The 15,031-nt window shown below is 46.8% G+C and overlaps 1 protein-coding gene across 8 annotated transcripts in view; it reads right to left on the minus strand.

Annotated features, from left to right (window-relative positions):
* The window catches only part of CHL1 (cell adhesion molecule L1 like), a 236,685-nt gene extending 222,015 nt beyond the window's left edge, over positions 1-14,670 (minus strand). For 7 of the 8 annotated variants that reach the window (XR_010305144.1, XR_010305143.1, XM_064156179.1 and 4 more), the window contains exons 1-2: positions 14,633-14,670; positions 12,614-12,870 (exon numbers count right to left, since the gene is read on the minus strand). The gene's annotated coding sequence lies outside the window, so the exon portion shown is untranslated. Of the gene's footprint in view, positions 1-5,892; positions 6,051-12,613; positions 12,871-14,632 lie in introns of all 8 variants that reach the window. The other variant, XM_064156180.1, reaches the window with a different exon arrangement.
* Between the last annotated feature and the right edge of the window lie 361 nt (positions 14,671-15,031).

Here is a 15,031-nt window from a genome sequence, read left to right on the forward strand (position 1 = left end):
AATCTAATGTTCCTTGTTTAAAATGGATGATTTTTGTTCTCCACCCTTATTGCCAAGAGCCTGAGTTGACTGAGAATCAAAAAGAGGAACGGTAAACAATGCAACAGCAGCAAAAATAACCCTAACTCAAGCCACTTAAAAAAGGAAATCCTTATAATGTAAGTTGCCTACCCAAAGTGAGAGTAAGCAGAGATGAAAAGACAAGAGTAGAGTTCAAGACAAGCCTGGCTTCCTCTGAGCTGATTTTTTGCACTCATAGAAGTCTGAACTCTACATGAAGATGCATTTCCCTCAGCCTCAGCGGTCGAAGCATAATGGGGCTCTTAGGTGGAAAATTAGAATATAAAGGCTATCAACTGCCAATTAATCTTGTGAGGTCAATGGGAAACAGCCAGAATTGCTGTTTCCAGATGGGCAAAAGGAGGCTGTGGAATTTAATTTACCCTGTTACCAATGCACCCTGGCAGATCTCCGAGCCCAAGCGCTCAGAAAGGATGCTGAAAGACCAATGAGTTGGCAAGATTTGGGGCTTTATGTGTCAGCTTCTCAGAGTGCCTGACTGGAGCTGTGAACTCACCCATGAAGTGGATGGATGGCACACATTGCTATGCTACCCCCCATCTGGCAAGTTTGAATGACCTGTGGTGGGTGTCATCATGCATCCGAGGCTCCTGCCTTGGCAGGGGGGTTGGGCTCAGCGCCTGAAGAAGAGAAGGCTTCAAGGAGACCTTGGAGTGGTCTTCCAATAAAAGGGGCCTACAAGAAGTCTGGGGAGAGACTATTTACAAGGTCTTGTGATAGGAGGAGGAGTAATGGGTTTAAAGTGGCAGAGGGGAGATTTAGACTGGATGTTTGGAAGAAGTTCTTTACATTGAGGGTGGTGAGACACTGGCACAGGTTGCTCAGGGAGGTTGTGTAGCACAAAAGCACAGAATATGATTTTTGATCACGTTCTGTGCTTCTGCATTCCACAACCTCCCTGGATGTGTTCAAGGCCAGGTTGGATGAGGCTTTGAGTGACCTGTGGGAGGTGTCCCTATGGCAGGGGGTTGTAACTGGATGATCTTTGATGTCCCTCCTAACATAAACCATTCTATGATTCTGTGCTCTCTGGAGGTCCCTTCCAACCTCTAAGGTTCTGTGTGGTTCTGTTGTCCAAATGTCCACCACGTGTTGATAGTGCTCACACGATCAGGAGATGCAGAAGAGAAGGATTTGCTGCTCAATCTTATTTGACTGCTTAGTTATGTATTAGTAGTGCTGGTTAAACATCTGTGGATGGTTAAAACGTTTAAACAAAGAGTTAAATTTTAGATTGGGTTCCACATTTAAAGGGAAAGACAACAGTGACTTACCATAAAGAGCTGAGCACTTTTAGTGCACGATGGGCTAGCAAATGGTGTTTGTCAAAAGCAGCAGAGAGATGCTGAAGTAAAAAACCCAAACACCATGTCTTCAAATGAAAAGAAAACAGATGCATCACTGCAATCTTCAAAGCAGTAGCTGAAGGTGTGAATGTTCTCACTGATTCACACAGGGGGTGGGGGGAAAAATCCTAGTGAGAAATATTCATATTCCTCTGTGTTTTGACTCACATTTTCTCGTCAAAGGATGCCTTTTGAGCTGAAATTACCGAGCAAGCTGCAGCATATTTATGGCTGTGGCTCTCCAGAGAGAGCTGTGAATCCTGTGACGAGCCCTCTGCTGTCAAAACCTCTTTTAAAGCACAGCTGATCTAGATGTGGTCACAGACCACTCAGCCAAGGCTGATTGTAAATACCTCTGTAATAAAGGCAAGTGTACCAGATAAGCCCTGTGGGCATCTATTATGGTTGCTAACATATTAATTGACTTAAAGTAGTTAAAAAAATGGAATAGCCTTAAGTATGAAATGCTGTCTCTTGAAAATGTGATGTGCATTAGGTCATTGCAATAGTATATTAATATAACACTGCTCACAGACAAAAGGTAGGTAAAATAACAGTTTCCCTATGACACTGATTTATGGAATGATTTATCCACCAAGATATGCAGTTATTTATCCTAAGCATAAGTTACCTGTCGTGGCAAGGGAGACTTTGCTTATGTGTGTCTGAGAAAAGCTTTCTCTACTGAAGAAGATCATAGAATAGTTTGGGTTGGAAGGGACCTTAGAGGTCCTCTAATTCCACCCCCCTTGCCGTGGGCAGGGACACCTCCCACTAGCGCAGGTTGCTTGAGGCCCCATCCAGCCTGGCCTTGCCCACTTCCAGGGAGGGGACAGCAGTGTGCCCAGGTGGCCAAGAGAGCCAATGGCATCCTGGCCTGCATCAGGAACAGTGTGGCCAGTAGGACAAGGGAAGTTATTCTTCCCCTGTACTCAGCACTGGTCAGGCCACACCTTGAGTACTGTGTCCAGTTCTGGGCCCCTCAATTCAAGAAAGATGTTGAGGTGCTGGAACATGTCCAGAGAAGGGCAACAAAGCTGGTGAGGGGCCTGGAACACAAATCCTATGAGGAGAGGTTGAGGGAGCTGGGGTTGTTTAGCCTGGAGAAGAGGAGGCTCAGGGGTGATCTTATTACTGTCTACAACTACCTGAAGGGGCATTGTAGCCAGGTGGGGTTGGGCTCTTCTGCCAGGCAACCAGCAATAGAACAAGGGGACACAGTCTCAAGTTGTGCCAGGGTAGGTATAGGCTGGATATTAGGAAGAAGTTCTTCACAGAGAGAGTGATTTCCCATTGGAATGGGCTGCCCAGGGAGGTGGTGGAGGCACCGTCCCTGGGGGTCTTCAAGAAAAGACTGGATGAGGCACTTAGTGCCATGGTCTAGTTCACTGGATAGGGCTGGGTGATAGGTTGGACTGGATGATCTTGGAGGTCTCTTCCAACCTGCTTGATTCTATGATTCTATGATCCATGCCCTCCCTGGACAACCTGCTCCAGTGTCTCACCACCGTCACCTCACCGTAAAGAATTTCTTCCTAATCTCCATCTAAATTTCCCCTCTTCCAGTTTCAGTCCATTCCCTCTCATCTTATCACTACAAGCCCTTGTAAAAAAATAATATCTCTCTCCAGCTTTCTTGCAGCCTCTCTTCATGTACTGGAAGGCTGCTCTGAGATCTCCCCAGGCTGCACAGCTCCAGCTCTCTCAGCCTGTCCCCAGAGAACAGGTGCTACAGCACTCTGATGATCCTCATGACCACTCTTTGGACCCAGTCCAACAGTTCCACAACTTTCTTGTGCTGGGGGAACCAGAACTGGATGCAGTATCCACATGGGGTCTCAGAGCAGAGGGAGAGAATCCCCTTACTCATCCTGCTGGTTCATGCTTTCGATGCATCCCAGCACACGACAGCCTTCTGTGCTGCAATCGGCCACTGCTGGCTCGTGGTGAGTTTTCCCATCAGCTGACATCTCCAAGTCACTGAATCACAGAACTTTAGAGGCTGGAAGGGACCTCCAGAGATGATAGAGTCCAACCCCCTTGCCAAGGCAGGATCACCTAGGGTAGTTCACGCAGGAATGCATCCAGGCAGGGCTTGAAAGCCTCCAGAGAAGGACACTCCACAACCTAACTGGGCAGCCTGTTCCAGTGCTCTGTCACCCTCACTGTAAAGAAGTTACTCCTCATGTTGAGGTGAAACCTTCTCTGTTCCAGTCTGTAACCATTGCTCCTTGTCTTAGGGCTGCTAACCAGCAAAATCAGATTGGCCTCACCCACTTGACACCCACCCACCCCCCAGATATTGGTATACATTGATCAGATCTCCTCTCAGTCTTCTCCAGACTAAACAGCCCCAGGTTTCTCAGTCTCTCTTCATAGGGCAGATGCTCAGGTCCCCCAGTCATCCTCGTGGCTCTCTGCTAGACTCTTTCCAATGCTAGGAAAATCTAACTTCCAATTCCCAGAAGAATACTGCTTTGTAAAAGAAACTCCTGCAGGCCTCCCAACACAACTATGCCACCAAAACTATGTAAGCCACTCCTCATCCAGCCTGTATTTGTGCTTAGGGTTGCCCCAGGCCAGGTGTAGGAAGATGAGGTGAGTAGGTGGAAAGGCATAAAACCATAACTCCCATTACCTCTGTAGGGTGACAGAAGTGTTCCTCAGCTGCAAAGTCAGCGTGTTAGGTTGTGCAAGGCAAACATTCCTGCTGCAAGTTCAGCATGCAAACAGCAGCCAGAGGGCAAGAGAAAGTAAAATATGGCTTAAAGTGTGATGAAGAGATAAGGAAGGCTTATGGGTGTTTACACTGATGAGGTTAGTGGCTTGGAGTGTGACCCCAAGGAGAGGAGAAGATGGATTGCCCTAACGGTGTGGTCTCTATCTCGGCTAGGAATGACAATGAATAATGGGGCTTTAATTGGCGGCTGCCTTTTCACCTGTGCTGAATAAGTGCTCTCACTGGTGCCTGCTGGAGTTATGGATCCCAAAAAGGGACAAAGACAAGCTGGGATTAATAAAAAGAAAGATGACAGAGTCAGAGATGAGCACGTTTGGACCGCTGGCATAAATCAGGTGTAAACAGAGTGATGCCTCCATGAAACAGGAGCGAAGGCGATCAGAATGAGACCCCTTCTCATTAACCCAACAAGTCACTTCTGAGTCAGGATGGCAACATAACACTGCCTTAAATTAAAGCTGCCTGAGAAACAACTTTTGCCATCCAATTTGCAGAGGATTTGTTTTGCTTGCAGGATAATTTATCACCCTTTCTCTTGCAGTAATGAGAGGGAGGTCAGCGCTAGACTAGGCTGTGTGCACGCTCCTGAGATAACATTCCAGAAGACAGAAATCAGACAAAGGAAGGCACAAACAGTGACAGTGGAATGGGGAATTTGGGCAATCAGGCTAAAGCTCTTTTTGCAGTGTCTTGTAATACCATGAAGTTGTTTCATCCTTTCACAGTGTAACATTATAATGGCTCTCTGGGGCTCTTTACTGGAGGGCAACTCAGGGGACTGGGAGAGGAAAGGCTCTTTTGAACAGAAGAAAAATGAAGAGGTTAACACTGAAGAGGAGCTTGGTGAGAAAAAAGAGTAAGGGAGGAGCGGTGTAAGGGTGGATGACAAATAACTGCTGGCAGGGATACTGCCAGGGCCAATACCATGCTGTCCCACTGCATCCCATCACAGAATGGTGGGGGGTGGAAAGGAACTCTGGAGATCATCCAGTCCAGCCTCCCTGAGCAGGGTCACCCACAGCAACCTGCCCAGGATTCCAGTGTCCCAGAGGGTTTGGAATACCCCCAGCAGAAGAGACTCCACAGCCTCTCTGAGCAGCCTGCTCCAGGGCTCCAGCACCCTCACAGCACAGAAGTTTTTTCCTCATCTTCAGATGGAACCTCCTAGGTTCCAGTTTGTGCCCCTTGTCCTGTCCCTGGGCACCACCGACAAGAGTCTGGCCCCATCCTCTTGCCCTCAACCCTTTAGCTATTGATGAGCATTGAGAACATCCTTTCTCAGGCTCCTCAGGGCTCTCAGCCTTTCCTCACAAGATGTTAGTTCTCACCAAAGTGGTACTGGGACCATGGGCACGTCCCAGGAAAGGCCCATAGTGAGATGAGTGGTCAGGCCTGGAGCATCCAGAAAGTCCAGCCAGGGCCAGCAGGAGATGGAGTCAAGGGCAAGGCTAGGTTAAGCTACCCAGAGCAGACCTGTCCTCACAATGTCCATAGCACAGGTCCAGGATTCAAAGAAGTGGATCCACAAAAGATAGAGTGGAGCAAAACCACACCACTGCCATGTCCCCAACACCCCTTGGCTGCCCTAAAATGTAGATCCTGGGCCCTTAGGAAGAAACCATGCAAGTTCCTGGTGAGCCTACTCAGGACATTTAAGTCTATTAATGCCCTCAGGAGATGGGGTGAAAGAGGATGGATGGCAGAAGGATAATGGATAAAATTTACCTGACTGATAGAGCTGAAAGGCATCAATCTCTTGTGTGATGCTGTGGATCTGCACCACAGAGCTGAGTTTCTCATTCCAGTCCAGATGATGAGAGATTTTAAGTTTCCTTCACAGGAGCTGGGAGGGGCTGGTTTCTGTCTTTGCAAGGTGTTTCAGCCTGGGGAAGAAGGGAAGCCTCAGGGTTCAGTGAAAGCCTGAGGGAGGCTGTAGGGCTCAGGAGGTCTGAGGGACCTCCAGAGGCTACACAGCTCAGCCTTGCATGCAGCTATGGACAACTTCTCAGGATTTTTTCCTCTTCTGTTGTTATGGAAACAGCCTGTTGAAAGCTGAGATTCTGAATGCTGGATGTGCCATGAGGGCAGGTAGATAGGGGATGACTCTGTGTAGTTTCAACACTGAATAAAGATGTGGATATTACTTTACATGTATGTTAAGTAAATGCAGATAAGGGAAGCCCTCCCATTGAGTCCTTCCTAAGATGGCAACGTTCATAAGCCTGCTGCTGTGAATTTTGGTAACCACCTGCAGACATGTCCAGCCTCACCACGCTGAATGCCACAGGTCTTGCCTAAGGAGACAGCTGATTGCACCCCAAAACACTTATACATGGTGCAGATTTCCTTAAGAGGCTCCTCATATTTCTCCAGTTCATTTCAAAGACATATCTAACCCGAGGTTGCAGGAGCAAAGATCTGAAGATATAAAACCACGCCAGGATAACAGTGGTGATGCAGAGGAAGAAGACACTCTGACACCTAATTCAGCAAGTCCCAGCACTCTAAGGCTGGAGATAACCATTCCAGATGTGTTATTTCATCTGGGATAACATGCATCACACAAGCCACTACTTCCAGTTCCTTGCTTGGCAAACCAGACTGGTTTTTAGGACCTCCAGCCCTTTCTGGAGTCAATCTGATGCTCTCACCCTGGGAGCCAAGACAGTTTTCTCCCAGACTCAATTACTTCATTCAAGAATGAACTTGCAGGAGGCAGCTGTTAGATGTGTGCACTCGTGTGAACGTGCCAGGGGAACACAGCTGATTGCAAACAAGTCAAAAGAGATGACTTGTCCCTCTGCAGGCTCCTATCCCACCTTCTCTGCAGGCCATCAATGGAAGAAAGCTCCTCTGTGCCTCTCCCCCAAGCACGCTTGGTTCCCTCACTGATCCCTGTCTATTTATTCAGCTGTACAATCTGCCTAAGACCACTGAGAGCCTGGAAATCAGAGGGCAATGTTTAAGCACAGAACAAAACTATCACAAGCCAATTCACACAGTCTCTGCAGGATGAAAAGAAAAGACAGATTCTCCAACTGCTTTGCTAATGAACCTCACACCTTTGTAGGCAACGGCAGATTGTCTGCTGCTCACCCTTTCTCCCAGATATATCTTCAGCCCTTTGCTAAAGCGGCTCTGAATGTCACTCTGGAGATGAACATTTGCCCCTTCTGCAGATGCATATTTGTCCTGCAGGAAAAGTTAACTCACCCACAGCTCTCCAAGGTCTCAGAGGTAAAATCTCCAGTCTCCTCAAGCTGGGCTGCGAGGTATCTCTGAATCAGAGGAAAAGGAATATATCCAGAAAAGGAAGAGCTGCATCGCAGGAAGTTTCCTCGCCTTCACTTCCAGTCCTGGGGCACAACTAGAATAGAGCCAGGCCTTCTGGTGCCCTCTCCTGGTGCTAGAGCATCACCACCTGCTCCTCAGCAATGGAACCACCAGCAGGGTCCACTGGTGGTAGGCTGACACTTGGTGCTGGTATTTATTCACTGGCATCTATGACAAATTAGCATACCTCTCCCATGCTGGGAAAGAGGGAACTTGAGCAAACCCATGAGATCTGTCAGCACACCAAGGTTGCTCAGTAGAATGAGTGATACTGCAGTGACACACAGATGTATCCTTTGCTTTTGGAAGTATTGTAGCCGTAGTTGAGGTCCATGAAATGATCCCAGGGTTTTAGCTAACACAAACTCTTTTGTTCTGTGCATGGTTTCCTCCAGGCTAGCTTCGTGCTGCTCTGCACTGTCTGAAAAAGATAAACCCCACACTCCTTCCTAATTGTAGGTCTTGTGGAAGGGGCTTGTAGGTCCTTTGTGGAAGGACTCATAGGTCTTGTGCAAGGAGTCTCACAAACAGATGTAGGCTTGCAGCCTGGGCTACTGTCATTGGGGTGGGCGCTTCCCAAATCAGTCAACCCACACACATACGACCTGCAGTATATATATTAGTGGCAGAGGGGTCTTGTAGGAACAACCCAAAATGCAGAAGACCTTTCCTTCACAATAGATCACACAGTATCATCAGGGTTGGAAAAGACCTCACAGATCATCAAGTCCAACCCTTTACCACAGAGCTCAAGGCTAGACCATGGCACCAAGTGCCACGTCCAACCCTGCCTTGAACTGCCCCAGGGACGGCGACTCCACCACCTCCCCGGGCAGCCCATTCCAGTGTCCAATGACTCTCTCAGTGAAGAACTTTCTCCTCACCTCCAGCCTAAATCTCCCCTGGCGCAGCCTGAGGCTGTGTCCTCTCATTCTGGTGCTGGCCACCTGAGAGAAGAGAGCAACCTCCTCCTGGCCACAACCACCCCTCAGATGCTACAAAAACCTCCTGGTTTTATCTACAGGATACCTGAGCTCTCTCCTCTGGCAGTCCTCTCATTCCTGTGATGATACAAAGCTTTGGTGTGATCAGCTAAGAACACTGCCATAACTAACGAATGCACAAGAAAAGCAGTTTGATACCATGGCACAAACAGCAGAACAAAGCCCTGTGATGAACAGGCAGCTTTTTTATTACCTAATGGTATATTAGAGCTTGAATTTCAGTACAGAAAAGGTGAAATCTGCTACTCTGCAACTCTGCCTCCATTTGAAAAGGAAGTCATGTAGTATTTTTTCCACCCTGAAATTTAGAGTCATAGAATTATTAAAGTTGGAAAAGACCTCTAAGATCATCAAGTCCAATACTGCCTTGAGGTAGCCTGAACTAAGCCAAAGCAGCAGTTCCTTTGAATGTGCAGTCCTCAGAGCAGGCAGCAGCTCAGAGAGGAGATTTTCATGCAGGAGCAAGCTTGTGCTAATTGGAGAAATTGGTGTTTCAGTTGCTGCCGGTTTGGAGCTCTGGAATGAATTAAAACTGATGAAGCTGACATCAAATAAGTATTGAGAAAAAGTGCCAGAGAGAGGGGGAAAGCAGAGCTGCCTGCAGGATGAGAGGGTGTTTTATCAATATGCTTCAGAATCTCCTGGCTGCTGGTTCCACTGCTCTCACAAATGACCTCAGCCTGTCTAACAACATGCCTGTAGGATGGAGAAGGAATCTCCTGCCAGCGATCTGCATCAGGTGCCAGGGGACATACAACCACTAGGCAGGTCAGGAAGGCACCTAGAAGAGAGTAGAGGCTTGTCCCCTTCCTGTGGCTCACAGTGCCTCCTCAAGTCTTCCTCACACAACCTCACCCTTCAGTTTGCATGAGAAACTCTTTTCAACTTAGCATCATAGAATGGTTTGGGTTAGAAGAGACCCTAAAGGTCTTCTAGTTGCAGCCCTTCTGCCATAGGCAGGGACGCCTCCTACTAGACCAGGTTGTTAAAGGCCTCATCCAAGCTTGTTCTGGACACTTCCAGGGTTGGATCCTTTACAACCTCTCTGGGCAGTCTATTCCAGCTCCTCATCACAGAATGATTTAGGTTGGAAGGGTTTTGTCACTTTTCCTATTTTCCCTTTGCTTCCTCTTTTGTTTCTCCCTTTGCTTCTCTGGAATAAATGTCTTCTGATGATATTATTAAATACAGAAGTGAGCACACAGGGGGAAAACAAAATCAGTCTCATGCATTGTATGACAGCTTTGTTCTGAACACATGAAGATTAATATCTTATTTTTCTTTTCCAGTGTTCTACACAGATTATTTGCATGCATGAAGAATCATCAACAAGTGATGGCTGAGGTGGGATGCATAACAGAGGTGTCACTGGCCTAACAGAATCATAGAATGGTTTAGTTGGAAGGGACCTCAAAGATCATCCAGTTCCAACCCTCCACCATAGGCAGGGACACCTCCCACTAGAACAGGTTGTTCAAGACCTCATCCAACCTGGCCTTGAACACATCCAGGGAGGTTGTGGAGCACAGAAGCACCCAATGGGATCTTTGATCACATTCTGTGCATCTGTGCTCCACAACCTCCCTGGGCATCCTGTGCCAGTGTCTCACCACCCTCACTGCCAAGAACTTGCCAAGAACTTCTTCCTAACATCCAGTTTAAATCTCCCCTCTTCCAGTTTAAACCCATTCCTCCTCATCCTGTCTTTACAAGCCCTTGTAAATAGTCCCTCCCCTGCCTTCTTGTAGCCCTCATTCAGCTACTGGAAGGCCACATGTATTTATCTGTTTCTACCTTAGGGTAGAAACTACCTCACTGCCCAACACACACATCTGAGGGCTGGTCAGGAGGAGGGGGACAGGCTCTGCTCAGTTGCTCCCTGGGATAGGACAAGGAGCAATGGTTGGAAGCTGCAGCACAGGAGGTTCCACCTCAACACAAGGGGAAACTTCATTACTGTAAGGGTCCCAGAGCACTGGAACAGGCTCCCCAGAGAGGTTGTGGAGTCTCCTTCTCTGGAGACTTTCAAGGTCTGTCTGGATGTGTTCCTCTGTGATCTATGCTAGATTGTGTGGTCCTGCTCTGGCAGGGGGGTTGGATTCGATGATCTCCTTTGGTCCCTTCCAACCCCTAATATCCTGTGAGCCTGTGGCTTAGAACAAACCAGACACACCAATGAGGGAGGCACACAAGACCCTATTTTTTCTTACTTAGAATAAACTCAGAGTGAGCATTTTTTAGCAAACACTGACAAAACAAAACTGTCCTCAGGGAACCAAAAGCTCCTCATTATATAGCTGGCTCTAAAGGTTGATCATGCTGAATTCTGTAACCTAGGTGCTGATGAACACAGAAACATTTTATCAAGCCTTAACTGCTTTGAAAAATTTCTGGGCATCAATTTTATCAGCATGCAACATTTTGGGGGACAGTGAAGTAAAAGCAGAACTGGATCCAAGCAGGTTAAAAGGTATTACACGAAAACATCCAGGGGATAAATCACTCATTAGGAAGGGGAGAGGTGGTGGTGTTGGGTTTCTTGCTTATAATTTTTCATTTACATAGTGAAATAGTCTTCAAAATGGGGATTATTCTAATCTATGAATGCCTGGTTGAAAGAAGGTGCTGCAGTTAACCCAGGACCTGCTTCATTTCCCACCCTTTTATCAGCCCTAAATGTGAATCCAAATTTAAACACGGAGTGAGGGAAAAAAAAATACATGGTGTATTCAGGAAGAGACAAAGGTATTGTCTGACATAAGGAGCTTATGTAAATGTGGGATGGCAGAGCTCCTTTTACAGTAAACCTTTCAAATACCTCAATAAATCATCAAGAAAGGGGGAAAAAAATCCCATTTTTGGTTTGTTTTTTTTTAAGGGAGCTTTACAATGGGATTTCACCTGTCCAGGACTAATGAGGAACAGCACTGTCTAAGGAATAAAGGAGCTTTGCTAGCATCTTCCTGAGCAGTAAATTACAAATGGATATGAATTTTTGTGTGTCTGTGTGAGAAGGCTTCCATTGTACACCCACTGACAGTCTGCTAATTGCAAACCAGAGGTGACATCATGCAAGGATGGATGCACCTGCAGGAGTGGCTTACATCCGTGCAGTCCTCCTCTGCAAGCCTGTAGGTTTAGTTCTGTTTTTAAAGGTGCAAAGCCCATTTAAAAATGGGCTTTATTTCCTCAGAATAAATAAATCCAAATGAAAAGATGCTTGTACTACAGTGGCTTGAAAGGATAGAAGATGTGAGCCAGTGCATAAAATGCAGGATGAGAGACCTCGATGCTTCCACACCTCAATGCTACCACTGAGATAGTGACTGCACTACCTCAGCAAACTACTTCCCCTCCTTCTTTCTCTCTTGCTATTGTTACCTTTTCATTTCCCATTTAGACTGGGAGTACTTCAGGGAAGAAATTGTCTCCTACTCCATATCTCCAAAGTCCTTTAGTTCACAGTGCTCTGCTCTCAGCTGATCTTGAAGACCAACAATTATAATTACATGAAGGCAGGATGCATGTGGATACAACATGACTTTGTTCAGGCTAATCAGCTCAATCCTACCAGTGAAATCTCTCTCAATTATAGGAGAATCCATGTGTGTGACCAAGACAGCACGAATCAATCCTAGTTACTCCCCACAGCCTGCAAGGTTCTCCTGTACAAATAGAAGGGATGTGGTGTTCCCAACACGAGTGGTGGTGATTGCAAATTCCTTCTTGTGGGAACCTGTTGCTGCCTTATTAAGAAGTGTTTATGCTGTGGCAGCAAGGATGGCAGCAGTATGTGTGTCAGCAGTATTAACACAATTGCCATTTCAAGCAGAAAAAACAGCTTTTAAACTTGCTAACAGGCCCTTTCTAGCAGGAGCAGTGTATGACCTGTCTCCCTCCCACTGGGATGAGAACACTCTGAATTAATTCAATGGCTTCTCTAAGAACTAAAACAGAGGTCCCTATGTTTTGTGCCAGATGAGAACTTCATAAAATCATTTCCTTGTCCTGACAGCAAAAGCTGAAGGTTGCATTCTTAGCAAATCCCCTTTATTCTGTTGTAGGCTCACTAATCTCTCTGAAAACAGAATTCTCTGATTTGGGCTTACCTGCCACCACTCACAAGGCATGCAGCAGGAGAGAGCTGGGGATCCTCTGTGGCTGGAGGCAGCAAGAAGAGCAGGAGACATCAACCCTGAGCTACTTTGTGCAGGATCTCCTGGCTTGACCTTCAGCCACCTTCAAACTGCTGGAAATGAACTGGAGCTGGTTTGATCCCAGCAGCATCAACGACATTCACAGGCAAAATGTACAGCTTCCTGAAGTACATCTCGAGCCTGACAATCAGGCTTCACATTTCTGTGTACTGCAACAAAATGAAGGAGAGAGTGGGTTGCAGTGTTTCATTTAATCATCTTTGTTTTTGTATTAGGCTCCTGAATATGCTCTTTCATAAATCAATCTGAGTTACAAAAGCTATTGAGCAATGTCTACCCCAAACAGTTATAGAATCACAGAATCATAGAATCAAGCAGGTTAGAAGAGACCTCCAACTTAGCACCCAGCCCTAGCCAGTCATCTAGATCATGGCACTAAGTGCCTCATCCAGGCTTTTCTTGAACACCTCCAGAGACCACGACTCCACCACCTCCCTGGCAGCCCATTCCAATGCCAATCACTCTCTCTGGCAACAACTTCCTCCTAGCATCCACCCTAGACTTCCCCTGGCACAACTTGAGACTGTGTCCCCTTGTTCAGTCAGGATTAGAAGGGATCACAAGGATCATCTAGCTCAAACTCTCCTGTCATGGGCAGGGACACCTCACACTAGAGTAGGCTGTCCAGAGCCTCATCCAGCCTGGCTTTAAACACCTCCAGAGATGAGGCTTCCTCCACCTCCCAGGGCAACCCATTCCAGGCTCTCACCAGCCTCGTGCCAAAGAACTTCTTCCTAACATCCAGTCCTAGTCTGCCCATTTCTAGCTTCGTTCCATTTCCCCCCAGTCCTATCACTGCCTGACAGACTAAAAAGTCATAGGATCACAGAATGTCAGGGGTGGAAAGGACTTCCAAAGCTCATCCAGTCCAACTCTCCTGTCAGAGCAAGATCTCCTATATCAGATCACACAGGAGTACATCTAGGCAAGTTCTGAATGTCTCCAGGAGGGAGACTCCACAGCCCCTCTGGACAGCCTGTCCCAGTGCTCTGTCACACTCACAGGGAAAAATTCCTCCTCATGTTTAAATGAAACTTCCTATGCCTCAACTTCCACCCATTGCCCCTTGTCCTGTCACTGAGCCTGGCCTGGCTCCATCCTTCTGGCACTCACCATTTACACATTGCTAAACATTGCTGAACTCCCTCCCAACCTTTCTTGTAGGCCCTCTCAAGGTACTGAAATGCTTAGAGAGTGGCAGGCAGTGCAGGCAGCCCACAGCCACAGTGCCATTTCATTCAGGTTCCTTCCATATAAACCTTCTTTTATTTTTGGTCCCCTGAGATCTAAGTGGCTGCATTTTGGAACGCCTGCTATACAAACCACCACAGCAGCCACAGAGGAATTCAAAAGCTGCTGTGTCTCAGAAAATCTTCTCTCTTTTCTCCTTCTTCTTCTTCTTTTTTTTTTTTTCCATGCACAGCATTTGCACAAATCAGAAATGAATGATATTATTCATCAGAACTAGAAAGGCAGGACAAGACAAAACCATCTCTGAGCAATATCCAACCCCACCCCTCCTGCAGCACAACGTCCTCCCTTCATTTGAGGCAGAGTGCTGCTTCTTCCTGGCACGAATGACACCTCCAGAGGTTATACCCAGACGTCTGAAAAGACAGAACTACAAAAACAAAATTGGAGGAGACAATCAACATGATTTTAGTTCAGACTCACAGCCTGAAAATCAAAAGGTCACCTTGGAGGTTCCAGCTCTTCTTGTACTAATGATAGGCTGAGTGCTGCTGCTCCTCTCCAGGGCCAGAATGGGGAAATATATACACCCTTTGTTATAATTTGACCTTGCACCAATCTGCCACAATAGGGATTATGGTGTTGTCAGAAGATTATTCTGCACCTGTTTCCATGACATTTGTCCCTCACAGAGGAAGAGTAAATACTGGTGACACCTACCCTCAGCAGCGCCTTGTCACTCCCGCCGAGGCATAGCTAGAAAGCAAAGGGAAAGAAGAAGGGGAAAAGTGATGAAGAAATAAAACCAGAAGCAGAGATTGGGAAACACTTTAACTTCTCTCCCAACCCCCCCCTTTCCCTTCCCCCCCCCCCCTTTCCTCTCCCCCATCTATCACTCTTACCAGCAAAGCAGAACAAAAAAGATGCACAGGAAAAATCAATACAAAGTTAGTAAAGAATAAAAAATATATGTTGGAAATAGACTCAGAGAGGTGCAGGAAAGCCCAAGCATTTGTACTAAAGTCATGCTAAAACTCTTCCTCTCTCTCTAAAATATTGGGAAACTCTGAATTGAACATGGCAGGTATGAAGGAGTGCTCAGATTGAGCAGACTGACAA

The sequence above is a fragment of the Pogoniulus pusillus genome, chromosome 16 (genome assembly GCF_015220805.1).
Source record: "Pogoniulus pusillus isolate bPogPus1 chromosome 16, bPogPus1.pri, whole genome shotgun sequence".
NCBI classification, from domain to species: Eukaryota; Metazoa; Chordata; class Aves; order Piciformes; family Lybiidae; genus Pogoniulus; species Pogoniulus pusillus.